Consider the following 16,760-nt stretch of genomic DNA (forward strand, 5'->3'; position numbering starts at 1 on the left):
AAAAAAAAAAAAAAAAAACCAAACCAAAACAAAAAAACCTCAGCTTCATTATGCCCAACTCACAGGAATCTATGAAGCAGAAGGAAGCTCATGAATAAAATTAGGCATCGGATGCATTCATGACATACTTTTTAACGTCAGCAGCTATACAAGCAGGTGTTTTACCTCAGTCGTACAAATGGAGCTGACAAGTCATTAGCAAACCAGAGGCAAAAATCTTACAGTTAAGTGCGGGGAGGGTGGGGGGGCAGGTTTAAGAGGAAAGATGAAGGCTACAAGAGACCATTTACCATCAGAGGCAAATTGTGTCTCTATGTCCTGGGGTTTTTAATCAACTTTGGGAATATCACAGCCTGGGAAACGTGAGAGGATCACAAGGAGGGCATCAAAATAAGATAAATATGAAAGTGTCCTGCAATTTGTTTACGACAGTGGTGGTGGTACTGCAGATAGGTAAGTTAATTAGGTATCTTGTAGACAGACAGGGCCGGCCCTGAAGTAGCCAGTACAAAACACAATCAAGACGCATTCCCTGATGGTCAGCATTATAAAAAATAAAAAAAAGGGTGTTGCACTTACCTACTTCCCCTAGAGATGAACAGCAGTGATGGATATTCTAAGTAGACGTCCATCTCCCTAGCCCATTTCCTTTCCAGAAATTCCATGTTCATTTGTGTTGCTGCTTGCTGTGTGGCTTGTCTTCCCATTGGATCCCTATTTAATCAATACTACCTGGGTGAATGTACTTGCAATCTTATTGGTTGGTCATGGTTTTGTTCCACCTCATGCCTACCTTGTGAATTTCCACTGGATTTTATTAGTTTGCTACAGTTTTGTCCCACTTTATGCCTGCCCCACCTATTGGTTTTGTGACATGAAAACCCCACTTTCCAGTCCCCCTTCTGTCTCTCTTAAACAGAAGCTGTCTTTCTCTCAATAAATTTTTCCTACTCTTAGCCTCTGATGTTCCTAGAATTCTTTCTTTTCTTTTCTTTCTTTCTAGTACCAGGGATTGAACTCAGGACCTTGTGCCTGTGAGGCAGGTGGCAGCACCACTGAGCTAAATCCCCAGCCCTTCATTTTCTAATTTTAAGGAACATAAACTTACATTTTGGATATCTAGCAGGTTGAGAGTTATATTTCCTTTGTTTATATTATTTTTGCTTATTTGACTGTTTGCCCTATACGATTTTTTGGATTACTTGATACCCTCTATGAGTGGTGGTAGTGCGGACTGAACCTAAGCTTTTGCACTGAGCTACATCCCCAGCACTCCCTTATTTATATTTTTAAACTTTGGAGATAGGGTCTTATTAAGTTGCTAAGTTGCCCAGGGTGAGCTCGAACTTAGGATCTTCCTGACTCAGCCTCTCAGAGTGCTGGGATTACAGATGTGTGACACCTCTTTTGGCAAATAGCAGGCACTCTGTGGTTGTCATGGTCTTGAAGTGTCTACAAGGGTGAGCTTCACCTGCGGCACTGGTATCTTAAAGAGTTTGTCACAAAAGTCTGAGGACATCAGCAGATAAAAAGAAGGAGCAGTGTTTACAGACAGTGCAATACTGTGTCATAAAGATAAACTTGAGCCGTGAGTAGGAAAATGGACACATCTCCAGACCATAATGTTAAAAGGAATAAATGAGACACAGGTTTAAATATCACGTGGTTCCTCTCATATGAAAAAACTAAAGTATAAGGAAAGAGCAGAATAAAAGACAGATACTAGGCAATAGGGAGACAGATCTGTTGCAAAGGGGAAGGGGAGCAAGAGACGGAGGGAGGAGGGCGAGAGGAGAGGGAAGGGGATGAGAAGAGAATTAAGATGTGTGATGTGCTTGTGGCAACTGCAAAGCTGTGCTGCGAAGGAGCACTAATCGCAAACCCAAAGCCTGTGACAGCACTACTGCAACATGCTGTCCCGGGTCTGCGGGCAGCGCCCCCAGCTGTCTTCTGCAGGACCTCTGGACCTGTGTGAATAGGCAGAGGACGCGCACGCCGCCAGCCCAGCCCCTACGGAAGAGAGCCGCTGCGCGTTCTGTCTACCCGCTTCGCTTCCGTCCCTGCCTGGCTCCTCTCGGATCCCCCAACAAGGTATCCGGAAGCACAGCGTTTCGTATCCCAAATCCAGCAATATGGTGCCAAAGCACCAGCGTCCTGTCCCTGTCTTCTCCGCTGTGTCTGCAGAGCTGAGGCCTGGCTCCTGCGGGGCAGGTCTCCAGCATTCCCGAAGCTGCGGCCCCTCCCACCCGTGGCTGGGTCTTCGTGGGGATCTTGTCTTAGAAGAGCAGAAGTTCCAGAGGGAGGCTGTGTGAGGCTGCCAGAGGGAGCACAGCCAGAGAGAGGGCGGGAGGACACCTCAAGGGGCCGGGCTGCCTCTCCAGTGCGGCTCAGAGGAACTCCGGGGGCAGCTTCTGGAGACCAAGTCCCAGCTGAACATCCCTGTGCGCTCCCCTGTGCTCCCCTGCCCTCCCCTCGCTTTCTGACACTAGTGATCCCGGATGATTCAACGCCAACAGAGGGAAAAATCTGCTCCCGGAAGTCAAACCAAGTGTTGGTGGGTGTGCCAATAAAACAGAAGGGTAAGCTACGTTTTTCACACAATGGTACCATTTTAAAACAAAAATGCACTCTATCCCAAAACTGCTGAATTCTACACTTTATCATTGCTATTATTAATCACTATGGTCATTAACATTTTCATTATTATTATTTGCAGTACTGAGGATCGAAGCCAGGGCCTTCACATGCAACTACATCCCAATCCTTTTTAAAATTTCTTATTTAGAGACTGGATCTAAGATGCTAAGTTGCCCAAGCTGGGCTCAACTTGTCATCCTCCTGCATCAGCCTCCCAGAGTGCTGAGATTACAGGTGTGCACCACATCAAGCTGGAACTGTACTTTTATTTTGGGGGGGGTACTAGGGATCAAACTCAGGACCTTGTGCTTGCAAGTCAGGCAGCAATGCCACTGAGCTAAATTCCTGGCACCCAGAACTGTACATTTTAAAGTGGTGACTTTTTTTTTTTTTTGTACTGGGGATTGAAGTTGGGTCTTTGCATTTGCAAGGCAGGCCACCAAAGTGCTGAGCTAAATCCCAGGCCCAAAGTGGTGACTTTTATGGTACATAAATTATATCTCAATAAAACCTACAATACAAAAAATGCTGATTACAACTATAAGTAGGTAATTACCTGTATAATTGTATTTAGTGCTTCTCTTTCTCACACCTCCTGGAAAGCAAAGAGTCCCATATTTCGTTCAAATCTACATCCTACAGGTACAGCTGATTCTAAGTACTTACACTGTTTATGTGGGGTGAATGAACACATGGATGAAAGAAGCACGAAGACTTGGCCACAGGGCAAGGTTATGCAAAAAGTTTCTGTAAGAACAGTGACAAGAGGGTTTTCTTCTCTTAAATGTTGGCAAATCTGACAAATAAGATACACAGCTATTGCAGGCATGGTGGCACACACCTGTAATCCCAGCACTTGGGAGGCTGAGGCAGAAGGATCACCGTGAGTTTGAGGCCAGCCTGGGCTACATAATGAGTTCAAGGTCAGAGAAGAACACAGAGAGACACTATCTCAGAAGAAAGACACCAAGCAAGTCAAACCAAACTGTCTACTTGTCACTGTATTTATCATGCATCAATCTTTCCATCTGTCTGTCAAGCCACACACACACACACACAACCACACACACACACCCACCAATAGATGTAGTGAATCAGGGTACAGCAATGGCTGCTGCATCCAGCTCACAGCGCAAAGAGAGGAAGAAAAAGCAAAAACAAAAACTCTCCTTGAAAATGCCAGAGGCTGGACTCTTGAGATCCAACGTCCTTTCAAGGAGAATACAGCTCTTCAGAACACAATCTCATGGGCCATTAGGCATGGTAGTTACATTCTGACTTTAGCAAAGTCTGGCCAGCGAGTTAGATAAACAAAACTTTTTCGACTGGGGAGATCTTGTCAAAGGACAAACAGACTAATTTTAGCATTCATTTCCCTGCTGGATTTTTATTGCTGGGGGAACAACACATAGGGCTGGGTAATTACATGCACCTGGGCATGGAGAGAGGTGGCGGGTTGGGTGCATACAGACCCTGGCTCCCTCCTGAGGCCCAGGACAGAGACGGAAGAGGGAGGGCCCAGAGAGGTGGGACTGAACCTGCTGTGGGGACATCTGACTTTATGTGGCAGAGTGGAGGGAGAGATAAAGGAGAAACTGGGTCTTTCTGCCTTCGCAAATGTGCATCGAGAACGAAAGCCAGGGAGCTCAGTGCCTCTACTCTGACAGTGATACCAGCTGCAAGTACTTTTCTTCTGGTGTGGGTCCAGGAGCAAAGCAGGGGCCAGGAAAATGGGGACATTACTGCTTCATCCAGATGTTTATAAAAATATATTCAAATATATAAAAGTATATGTAATTTTTTTTTTTTTTTCAGACGGAGTCTTCAGTAGTTCAGGCTGGCCTTGAATTCACCCCAGGCTGGCTTCAAACACATGGAAATCTTGCTTCAGCCTCCTGAGTACAGGGATCCTAGGTATGAACCACTATGCCTGGCAACCATAGTTTTAATCGATGTCCTTCAAGATCGATTCTATCGTGTCTCTCCCTGGGAGACAGCTCACCATTGGAGACAGTTGTCATTAGAACCTGCCTCACCTTCAAGAACCCGATTTAAAATATTTATTTCTAAATTAGTATCTACCCATGACAATAGCTCAGTTTATGTTTTTAAGTAACTCTTCTGGTCCAGCGGAAAATGTGTTTTTTTGCACCTAAATTCAACTAGGGATTGGCTATTGAGCCACTGGCATAGGAAGAGTTTTAATCCTGAGGAAAGCACAACTTTCAGATAAAGCAGGTGTCTCCGACCCCGGAGCTCACCTTGGGTGGACAGGAGGCAACTTATCCTGAGGTCACAGCAAAGGACCCCAGTGATCCAGGACAAGACCCAGAGCACCAGGGTCACCCCTCCTCCTCAGGAGAGAAACAATCAGTGCTGGTGCCTAAGGAGGTGCTGGTGACTTTCTAATGCCTGAGCCCTAAGCCCTGAACAATTCCCACATTATCCCGGAGTTCTGCTGGGATGGAGGTGGGGGGCTCTGTTCCCTCCCCACAAAGCTTTCCCGGTGACTCCTGGGATAGAAATAATGGGAGCCTTCGCTCTGCTAAAGGGACAACAGGTGGCCCAGGAGCGCCAGGGTCTGGAAGGTGACTCTGCTAAGAAGGCTGAGGTTCAAACATACATTCTGCCTCTTGTAACGGAAGGCCCGTGTACACATACACCATGTTCGTGAGAGCCAGCTGTAGAGAATGCCTGCTGAGGACTGCGCTACGGGCGGTGCACGAATCACGGCTTCCAGACTTTGAACCTGTATTCCTGGGCTGGAGATGCAGATCGACTTCCTGCCCTGCCATAGCTCCAAATCTACTAGGGCCCAGACACACAAACGCCTTCTACGCTACGCACAGTGGCACAGCAGATGAATGTACCACAGGCTCTGAGGGCACGGGGGCAGGAGTCACAGCAGAGAGCTGTGTAAACCGCTCCTGAAGTGGCCCTGGAGCTTGCCAGGCCAAGGAGGGTCCACCTAGGCTCACGGGGAACACGTGCGAAGCAGGGAGAAACAGGACGAGTGAGTGTGTCGGGAGAGGGGCGTGCAGCTCCTTGTTGCTGGAAGACTGGGATACACAGAGGATCTGGGCTGCCTGGGGCCTGAGCACCCCGAGGAGGACAATGGGTACCAGGTGGGGTTGACACGGTGCCTGCATGCCAGGGAGATGAGAAGGTGCTACGCAGTGGTGACTGGCTCCAGCTTCCTCTGCAAATAGATCAGTGAGTTTTCCACGTTTCCATCATTTTGTACTCCATTCCTAGAGGACTTGTTCTCAATGATACTTCCTTCTAAGGATTTTTCAGAACACAGGGCTTGGAGTTCTGCCTGAGTCATCGCAGACCTTTGGGAGAAGAACAGGGTTAGAGGGCAGCCCTCATCACCCTCTAGCCAAGACAGACCTGTGAGGCTGACGTGCCTATTACAAGGAGCTTTCCACAAAACAGGCACCGAACTGACACTAGGTACAAAAAAGCTCTGCGATCCAATAGGACCTGTTAGATCAAATGCACAGGTGTTTGAGCCCAAGGCTTGGTGTAAGCGCAATGATGCAACAATGTGGCACCCAGTGAAACTGGCCTGTGAGACACCTGTGGAGGGAGGGAGAGGCGACTCTCACTCCTGAAGTTCACAAGCCGTGTGTAAGGAACACAGCCGACTAGCACTGATCTCCGCAGAAATTGTCTGTCCCCAGAAGTGGAAGAGGTCAGGAGGGAAAGAAATATGTACCAAATCACTCTCACTGGGCACATTTCTAATAGAGTGTGACATTAAGAAAAACAAAACAAAAACAAAAACCCTCTCACATGCTAGAAATGAAAGTAGAAAGGAAAAATACCCCATCAATCCTAGCTGATGGCTTTTCTTCAAAGACTCGTCAACCTGCCTGTATTTTTTTTTTTTTGGACCCACTTTTGGTTTAAACATGAACATAGCAAAGAAAAATGGAATAAAGCAATTAAGCCTCTGGAATACCTTGTGCCAATATCAACATAGATACAGGAGCATGGATATTAGCACACACTCTGTTCTGTAAGCTTGAAAACACTGAGGCGGCAGATGAAAAGCCCGAGTTGCTGCACATTTCAGCAACATCCAACCCCAGATGACGACGGGTGTTTTCAGAGCCCCGCGCGGTGGGACATCGATCTGCTTGGAGTTTATTAGGATGTAAATTGAGTTTCTAGACGAACCTCTAAAGGGATCCTTTAGGCTAGGACCTCTTAGAAGTCAGATGAATAAGCCCCACTCCCGGTCATAGAAGGACACAGGAGCAGCGGGTCTAGCAAAGCTGCTAAACCCCACTTTGAAGAGCGCCGAGCTTTACCAAAGAGACGCAGCTGCTACCCCGACTTCAGGGAGGAAGAAAATGCATATGAAGTGCCAACGTGACGGGGGAAAATGGGTCCAATTTTTCAGGGATGATTATAAAACTATGGCACTAAAACTCAGATGGCTTTTTAAAATTTTGCTTTGGAAAGCACTCTATCCTGAAAAGGCTCTTAAGACACGGATGTTGAGGCAAACGTGGCAGATTTCACCCAGCAAGCTCTCTCACTCCACACTGCAAATCCAGAGACACAGTACATACCCTACTCGCAGCACAGTCTTCTGTATTCTTTTTTTTTTCTTGGTACCGGGGATTGAACTCAGGACCTTGTGCTTGCGAGGCAGGTGGTGGAAACACTGAGCTAAATCCCCAGCCCGAGTCTTCTGTAAGTCAAGTAAAGGTGCATTCCAACCAAAGAACATGAAGATTTTTCTTGACTAGGGGCTACCCCAAAACTGACACAAGACACAGCAAAACCAAGGGCAGCCTCTGGAGAAAAAGTTCAAGGGAAGAATATCTTTCTCAGTGAGGTTCCCTGTGGTGGGTTACAGGACAACTACAAGTAAGTGACACAGACTGGACAACACACACGATCCAGACACCCGGAGCAGGGTGGTCGAGAAAGGCTCTCCCCTGTCATGGCCATACCGTACTGGCCAGTGCTTCTAGCACCTTGGCTCTCATTCGTGCCACTGGGGGAGCCCTTCCAGCCCTGCTGGGGTGTGGCAGAGGGGAGCAAGGACTTCAAACCCCCACTGTTCCCTACCTGTCTGCACTGTTTCCCACCGCTCCTGGGACTGCAGCTCTTCAGAGTGTCACGAAACTCCCATCTTTCATTTTGCTCTTTCTAGGAGCACAGGAGAGTTCAGTTTGCATCTCTAGCGAAATCCTCCCTTCTTCGCTCAATGCTAAAATAGTCATCTGTGGCTGTGCTGTGAGCCATCTCGACTCAGAGGACAAAACACGAGTGCAACAAATAGATGTCACTGCCCAGAAGTGTCTTCAATGGTCAGGAGTCAAGGGTGCTGGGAAGAGTCACAGTTCAAAGGGTGCCAGCCTCTTCCCTGGCTTTTCTCCATTTCCTTCCATCTCACGGAGCACTGGCTAAGGACTGCAGGTGACTGGGAGAGCCCAGCTCAACCTGCTGATTGCAGTGCAGCTGGAAGTCAAGGCTGCTGCAGAAGGAATGGCCCACAGGTCTGCAATGGACTCCTGCCGGCCCAAATCACTGGAGCAGAGCTCTCTGGGGAGCATCCAAGATGTTGCTAAGCTCCAGCAGGCCTTAGGGACAGAGGCCACAGCGGCAAAAGGCAGGGCCAAGTCAGGAGTTAAAGGAGTTAGAGGGTCCCCGGGGCCCCTGAAGCCTCACTGGGGGAAGCTGCTGTCCCAGACATGAGCCATTTCCATTCCCTAAAGCCAGGTGTGGAAGAGCAGCTTGGGAGAGAACAGAAGGCACACGGAGTCACACGCCTCAGCCTGCACTGCACACTCCGAGGATGACCCAAGACTAACAGCATCGGCCTCACCCGGCAGCTTTTGAGAAATGGAGTCATCTTAGCAGGGCATAGTAGTGCCAGCCTATAATCCAACCATTCTAAGAGGCTGAGGAGGGAGGATTTGCAAGTGTAAGCCCAGCCTGGACAATTTAGCAAGACTGTGTGTTAAAATAACTGAATTTTAAAATGGGCTGTAGCTCAGTAAAAGGCCCTGAGTTCAATCTCCAGAAAAGAGGAGAAGGAGAGAGAGAAACAGAGAGAGAGAGAGAGAGGAGCAAGGGGATAGCCAAGATGTGCCGAATCTGCTGATTCAGTCTCTGGATTTCAACAGGCTTCCCAGGGGATGTGGGACTCACATGGAACAAAGAGGAGCCTGGGTCTCAGGCAGTGGTCTCTGCAGGGGTGCACAAGATGACCCTCAGGAATGAAAACTCAAACTCAAGTGCTTCTGTTGGATTCCTTTGTATCACGTCCTTTTTGATTCCTGTGCTTTGCCTATGTTTTAAGAGTATGCATACTATTCCAATAACACGGCACAGAAGCCTTTTTAAAACAAATACAACCCCAAAAGGGTTAGAGACCACTATCTAAAGCAGAAATCCCTACAGTTCTTTGCAATGACGGAGCCCTCCGAAAAGCTAGTGAAAACTAAACTCCAGATCTTTTATATGTGCAAAAGGCGCATCCGGTTTGAGTCATCTCCCAGATCCCCAGGCTCTTGTTAGCAACACCTCTGCCGAAGCGGGGCTGGTGTGTAACCCCAGCTGAGCGGGCCTCCACACACTCTGCCAAGGTTTCCACACTAAAGGCCTTTGTTCGCTCGAAATGGACGTGCAGCATTGCTGTAATTCACAAGTCACCCCAAATTGCACAGTCTCCGTCTCGTCCCTGGTGGGCCTCGCTCTGGCCAAACTCCTGGAAAGGGAGTGACGGAGCCACCTGGAAAACTCCTGCGCCGTACTCAAGGCTGAGTGTTTTGCAAAACGCAATATGACTTTCTTCAAGTCTAACAGCAGTCTTTCTAACAGATTTTAATTTCAGCTCACCTAAGGATCTACACACATAACAATGCCATAAGGATTTTAATTTTCAAAAAGCCATAACTGTGCTAATAAATATGTACTTAAATAGAGAGCCAGGGATTATAACAGCAGTGCCCTGATGACCCTTACTTAAACAAGCATATGTAAAACTGTGATTTACTGTAATCCATGACTGCTTATTTAAAATGGGAGTTTGCATCGTTGCTACAGACTTTGGAGATGGACGGGGCCGTGCCTAGGCGTCGGTTTTGCCTGCATTCTCTTTCCTGTGGTTCCACTGTCACAGTGGGACTGGAGCAAGTATTTCTCACACTAGCAGGAAGCTTCCTGTCCACCCTCTGAAAGATGAAACACACCCTCACACACAGGAGACGGCTCCCTAGACAAAGCTCTTTTAAGCTCCTTCTTGGCACAAAACAGATGGCGAAAGAAGACGTCCGGAGATCCAGGAAGCCTCAACCTCAGAGCACATACAAAGCATCAGGGGAATCTGAGAAAAATCCATGTTCCCAGGCGCTGGCTTAATGGATATGCAGGCGATTGTTAGTGGGCTTCAAACAAACCCTGACAAAACAAGAATAAAATAAAGGGCTGGGTGTAGCTCAGTGGTTGGATGCTTGCTTACCATGCACAGGCCCTGGTTGTATCCCCAGCACCACAAAAATAAAGGAAGTGGATTTTATTTTTTTAAAATCATTTTGAGGCTAGGGGCTGGGGATTTAGCTCATTGGCAGTATACCTGCCTTGCAAGCACAAGGTCCTGAGTTTAATTCCCGGTACTGGGGAAAAAAAAAAAAAGAAAAAGCATTTTGAGGCTGATAAGAAAACTACAAAAAATGAAAAAAAAAAAAAAACAACAAAACAAAAACAACAAAGTTCCTTTATTTTCTCCAAACATTTGACCTTAACATTTTTCACTAATGTGGTGCCTTGTTACAATCAATGGACCAGTATTATTAACAAAAATCCATCATTTATAACACAATACCATTCACTCTGCATGGCACAGCTTTCCTTTTTTGGGGGGGTGGGGTACCAGGCATTGAACTCGGGACCTTGCACTTGCCAGGCAGGTGCTTCCTGCTGAGTTAAAATCCCTGGCCCTGTTTTTTTTTTTCTTTTTTTTAGAGACAGTCTCACCATATAGTCCATGTTGGCCTTGAACTAACTCTGTAGCTCAGGCTGGCCTCCAGTTCACTCGATTCTCCTGTCTCAGCCTCTTGAGAACTGGAATTACAGGCATGTGCCACCATGCCCGCCTTGTATTGTACAGCTCTATGGGTTTTGATAGATGCAAAAACATCATTGAATCCACCAGTACAGCGTCATAGACTACAACTCCACCCTCAAAATACCCTGTGTTCCAACTCTTCCTCAACCTACCTTTTAACCTTACCAATCTGCCCCTCAACCTACATTCTAAACACACATGTAAGTAATTCTCTCGCAGGGCAAAATTGACAACAATGCTGCCTTACAACTAGACTTGCCTCAGTTGCCCTAATAATTAGATGCCATAATGTGACTCTTGTAGCAGGGCAGTGTAAGGGGTCCCCTACCTAGCTTGAGGCTGATTCCTGATAACCCTTCTCTCCCTCAGATCAGGACTTTATACCAGCTATTACAACTCCCATGTTTTTTTTTCCTAAAATATCAATTAACTCACGATCTGCACATTAAAGTCTTTAAGCCTCAGAACAGTGCATGTGTTGGAAACCCACACAGCAAGTGAGGCCTCCAGTGAATGGTGCTAGGCAAATGAATTCAGGACATTGCGGACCATGCACGAGTAAGGGGCGGGGGCATTGTAATCACATGGCCTTAACCTGGAAAAGCCTTCTGCACTGTCAAAAAATCCCCAGGCATTTCTGCTACACAGAGACACATTTTCCAACCTTCTGTAGGCTGCTATGCCTTATTGTTCCCGGGTTATTTCTTCCTCTCCTTCTTTTTAGACAAGGTCTCACTACATAGTTCAGGCTGGCCTGGAACTCACAGCAATCCTCCTGCCTCAGCCTCATGAGTTCTGGGGATTACAGGCGTGCACCACCAGACCCAGCTTGACCCTGGGGTTTCTGACATAGCTCTATGACCCAAATCCCCGTTTCACACTAAGTTCATATTACACTGGCTCTGAGGATGGCTTGTTCCTTGTGTGAAGTGACTTCAGCCCTCAGGCACGGACCTGGACTTCTAGTGTCTCTTCCTCTGCTGGTTTCACACAGCCACCCCCAGGATAACCATGGTCTCCACCGTGTGGAGATGAACCTGCTCACATTCTGGATCAGGTTCAGACAACTTCCAGCTTGTCTTACCTAAACTGCACCTTGGAAGGCTCGGTTTACTGACCACAGATACAGTAAGAAGGTGAGTAATGGTTCCTTCTGCATAAAGAGGCAGAAAGCACAAAGGTTCTGGGATCCTGGCCCAATCCCAGCAAACACAAGATCACCCAGGGCCCCAGGACGCTGCAGGAAGGGCTCAGAGAGCCACTGCAGGTCTCTGCCCAGGCTGCAGGTGGGGAACACATCTGAAGCTGGAGGCATTTGTCCAGCAAGGATCCATGTAGCTCGACCGTGAACGGGCACGAATCTCTCTGTGCGTTGGAGAAGAATCAACTCCATCCCTGACCTTGGGTCCTCAGTGTGTGGCTGTGGGAAGCCAATGAGTCAGTGTTTGCAGGCGGCTCAGCAGGGCCAGGCAAGAAGAGGGCAGAAAGGGCTTCTCAGGAGAAGGAACCTCAATGGCACCCTGAACTGTGTGCCGGGCAGCCCTGGGTCGGAAAGGAGTCAGCTCCTGCAGACAAGTGAACGCTGAGTGAGAAGGACCTGCGTGGAAAAGGACTTCAGGGTGTGTCAGATGCTAACTTCTGCCCAGGGACATTCATCAAGGCTGTCGGTATGCCAGGCACTCGCTCTGAATGGGATTCCTTAAATGGACAGCTACAGAAAGATGCGGCTCTGGCCTTCACAGATAGAGGCTAAAGCCAGGTCTGGCGACTCCAGGCTGCTCAGATTACCTGCCTCCAGATTCAGCGAGAGACGTAGACAGGGCAGTGGAGTGTGCACCGAGCCTGGGCCCTTGCCACCTGTGCGACACGCAGCATCACCTCAGACACAGGGCCCAGGCAGCTGTCACACGCCTGCATCTCTGGGCCATGGGATTCGTGGGGCAAGGCTTGAAAGCATATTCAGTGTTACATATTTACTCTTTTATGGCACTGGGCCTTCAACTCAGGACCTCTGCACTGAGCTACAACCCCAGCCCTTTTTATTTTTCATTTTGAGACAGAGTCTTGCTAAGTTGCTCAGGCTGGCCTTGAACTTGTGATCCTCCTGCCTCACCTTCCAAGTCCTTGGTATTACTGGCGTGCACCGCTTTTCTGGGTAGATTTATCATTCTGAACAAACAAATAAAAAGGCCCATTTTTAAATGATCTATTTCATAGCTAGTGTTTCACAAAATTTTTGTTTGCACGAGGCTACGAACAACAGTGATTCTGAAAAGGCACCTCTATTCTTAGCCTTCCTCTCTGTGGGTCCTCCCTCCTCTGATGCTCCGCAAAATCAAGACTTAATATTGTTTAAGGGGGCATGAGCTTAAAAATAAAAAGTCTGGGTTCTGCCACCTGTCTTGCAAGCACAAGGTCCCGGGTTCGATCCCTAGTACCAAAAAAATAAAAAAATAAAATAATAAAATAAAATAAAAAGTCTGCTAACCGTTGAGCTGACACATATATAGCTAAGAAGCATTTTCTTCCCGGCAAGTCCAAACTCAGAACTAATGAGAACAAAGAATCACCACACCGACTTCTTGCCCCTGAATGGGCCGTACACCCGTGGAAGTGGGTGCAGGTTAGGTATGTGGGCATCAAGGCTCTGGCCGAGGTATCAGAGATGGGCTGATCCACTACACTATACAGGACGAGCAGATCTCACAGCCTCACGACGCTCCCAGCACGCACCCCAAGCCCGAAAGCCACACTGCTTTATCTGGGTAAGACAGGCTGTGGTAAACAGTCTCTGGCTGGGTGGCGAGGCGGGACTGGGGACTGAACCCAGGACATTTACATGGAGATACAGTTCAGCTCACACCGAAACCCAGACCACAGCGCTCAGGGACCAGACACCTGTTTCAAGCTTCATGCCGGTTCCCGCTCCCGGATCCGACTCACGAGACACACAGGAGGTCTGCCCTTTCCCCGCCACACAGAGGACACCAGACATGGAAGGTGACAGCTCTCGAAAAGGCTTAGAGCAGCAAGTAAAACGCCCGGGATGGCAGCATCATGGAACTACGGAATGTGAGATGGGGCGGGGGGAACTGACACCATTTCTTGGTCTCATGTTTTGTTTTTTTTTCAAACGTAGAAAGGAGACACAGAGAAGTCACTTGATTTGGCCAAGGAAATGCAACGCAAAGTGCTCACTCGTGAGTTTCCAATTTACTATATCTGTGTGTTCCGTAAATCCCTGTAACATAAGCCCCCCTTCTGTCTGTTAATGACAAAATTGAAGCTTGGTGCAGTTTTTTGTATTTATTACAGCTGCATGTCTACTTCCTTGCATCCTGGACACTCATCTGACAAGATCAGAAAAGACAGAGATGCCAGCGCTCAGGAGGCTGAGGCAGGAGAGTGGCTATGAGTTAGAGGCCAGCCTGGACGACATAGTGAAATCCTGTCTCAAAAAAAAGTGGAACTATCATTATCCTAATGTTGATGATGATGACGATTTGGAGATCATTATTATTGCTTTGATAACGCCAACCCCTAGAATAATGCCGGGCACTGTCAAGCCAGGCACTCAGGTGTTTCTGGATGGACTGAATGAGTGACTAAATGAAAGGTAAGAATCCAGTCGCTTATATGCTAGTGTACGTGCTACACATGTGGAGAAATGCGGTGTATCCTTGGATTTGCTTTAGACAAATAAGTCTGGCACTATCCTTTCAGTTTTAGTACACATGCTGCCAAAGCGAGCACAAGTCCAGTACTATCAACAGTAAGCAGGTCCTACTCCAGGACAGCCAGGCCTGAGCCCGTTCTCCAGGCTGGGAACAACTTTAGTGCTGTGCCTAACACACGCGTGGCACCCCAAACCCGAGCTGCAGGTCGCCTCGCCGTCCCAAGACGGGAATACAGTCAAACCACTAACGCAAGACTACGGTGAAGGCAGGGTGAAGCCCTCACTTGTCCTTTCGCGCGTGTACACCCGGGCTGGGGCTGGAACCAGCGCTGCAAGTGAGGTCCCCGAGGCAGGCCCAGCACCAGTACAGCCGCTGTGGGGGCTCTGGAGGGGACGTGGGCTGAGACACCCAGAAGCCAGCAGCTGAGCATCCAGGCAAACCCGGTGGCCTGCAGCAAGAGCGGCATAAACTGCGAGGGGAGGGGGAAACTGGCAGCCAGAGGAGCACGCAGGGGAAGGAAGACTAGAGAACAGGCTGGGACTCCAGGAGCAGAACCGAGCTGCAGCCAGTCGCCTACCAGACACTCAAATTACCTCTCAGCCATAACAGCTATCTGATGCTGCACAGACCAAAGGTGCCTGATGTTTCCTTTTCCTTCTAATCCTGGGGATTAGCGCCCCCTCCCGGGGCGGGGGGGCTTTGGTACTGAGCTACATCTCCAGCCCTTTTCATTGTTTTTTTGTTTGTTTGTTTAACTCTGAAAAAGGATCTTGGTAAGTCGCTGAGTTGCCCAGTTTGGGCTCACACCTGTGATCTCCCTGCCTCAGCTTCCCAGAGTAGCCAGATGACAGATGTGTGCCATCGTGCTCTTTGCTTCCCTCAATTTGTTCAAACACTTGCACTTGGACAGGCATGGTAGACGGATCAGCGGAAGGCGTAATTTAAATGCAGCTGGGGGCAAACCTGAAATCCACGGACTCTGCATAGCAAGACAGCACATTCGACACAGAAACATTTTTATGCTCTGCACCATCATCACCTGTCGCTGTCATGCTAGAAGCCACCGTAGCATCCGTGGAGTCTCGGCTAGTAAGTAGACAGTGAGTGTATCATGTTCCCATAGCCACTGTCCACTGTCTCCAAACCCCTCTATCCTCTGATCAGGATCTGGGCAGGAAGTAGGCACACAAGATTTTTATGTTAGGACAGGGCATGCATTAGAAAATCTTCAGAAGGACCAATTCTGGCCGATGTTTGACCCTACTCGCATGACCAGGAAACAACACACAAGTTTGTTGACAAGTTTGCTCTCTGTCCTCCCCTTGTGCAAGAATCCTGTATTCTCTGCCGTTTTCTAGAATCTGCTGAATCCACCCAGGAATCAGGAACAATAGCCTCAGATCCTTCGGAACAGCCCTGACCACATCCTAAAGGTCTGGCTTTCAGCACATGTTTTACTTATTTTGATTAATGGCCACCTCACTGTTTAGACTTTATTTTCTTTTGGTTCCAGGCACTGAACACAGGGCCTTGAGCTACACCACTCCCCAACCCAGTCCCTACTTTTTTGAGACAAAGTCTTGTTAAGTCACCTACACTAAGCTCGAACTTGCAGTCCTCCTGCCTCAGCCTCCTAGAGTGCTGGAACTGCAGGTGTGTGCCACCATCCCCAGCTTAGGTAATGACACATTTAGGTGTAACTTCCAGCTCTTCCTCAAGGTTGATCGTCTGGAATTTGTCCAAGTATTTTCCAGGCCACTCATAACTGGTTTCTACAAACATTTCTACTATGTTTTGGGTTTTGAACTCTGCAGGCTCATCAATACCTTTTCCTAAACAAACCTCTGCCTTTTTCCAAACTCTTTACAACCTGCCACGTAGAACAAACAGATCCTTGATAGTGTCCAACCAGCAGGTACTTATCACCTCCCATGTTGTTATTTGATTAATGTAGATGAAGTTTAGGCTTTGTCAGGGCTGTAAAACCCAGACAAATCCTCAATTCTTGGAGTGTAAAACCCAGCAGGCAGCAGCACGGGTCCTCAAGCCTGATAAGACTGGCTACACCCTTCAGAGGCTCCCAGCCTCAATTCCATGTCCCTAAGGGGGATCTTAACAAGTTCCAGGGCTCCCCATTCTGGTCCTTGAAAGGTGCCCGCCACAGGAAGGTCCTCAGGAGAGCACAGCAGCAGAAGCAGCACCACCCTCTTCCTGTCAGTCATGCTACCCCAAAGCAAGAAGACAGAATTGCCCTGGTCTGGGACAAAGTGGCCCAGGGAGGGGGCAGATGTTTATGCAAACAGATGGCAAGGAAGTGGCAGGAGCCACCTGGGAGGTGTCACAGGTGTTTGGGA

At 48.3% G+C, this 16,760-nt stretch overlaps 1 protein-coding gene across 1 annotated transcript in view; it reads right to left on the reverse strand.

Annotated features, from left to right (window-relative positions):
* Window positions 1-16,760, reverse strand: part of Nav2 (neuron navigator 2) — a 359,199-nt gene that overhangs the window by 120,056 nt on the left and 222,383 nt on the right. The window lies entirely within an intron of this gene.

Source organism: Fukomys damarensis, unplaced genomic scaffold, assembly GCF_012274545.1.
Source record: "Fukomys damarensis isolate Sample0158 unplaced genomic scaffold, DMR_v1.0_HiC HiC_scaffold_16, whole genome shotgun sequence".
In the NCBI taxonomy this organism is placed as follows: domain Eukaryota; kingdom Metazoa; phylum Chordata; class Mammalia; order Rodentia; family Bathyergidae; genus Fukomys; species Fukomys damarensis.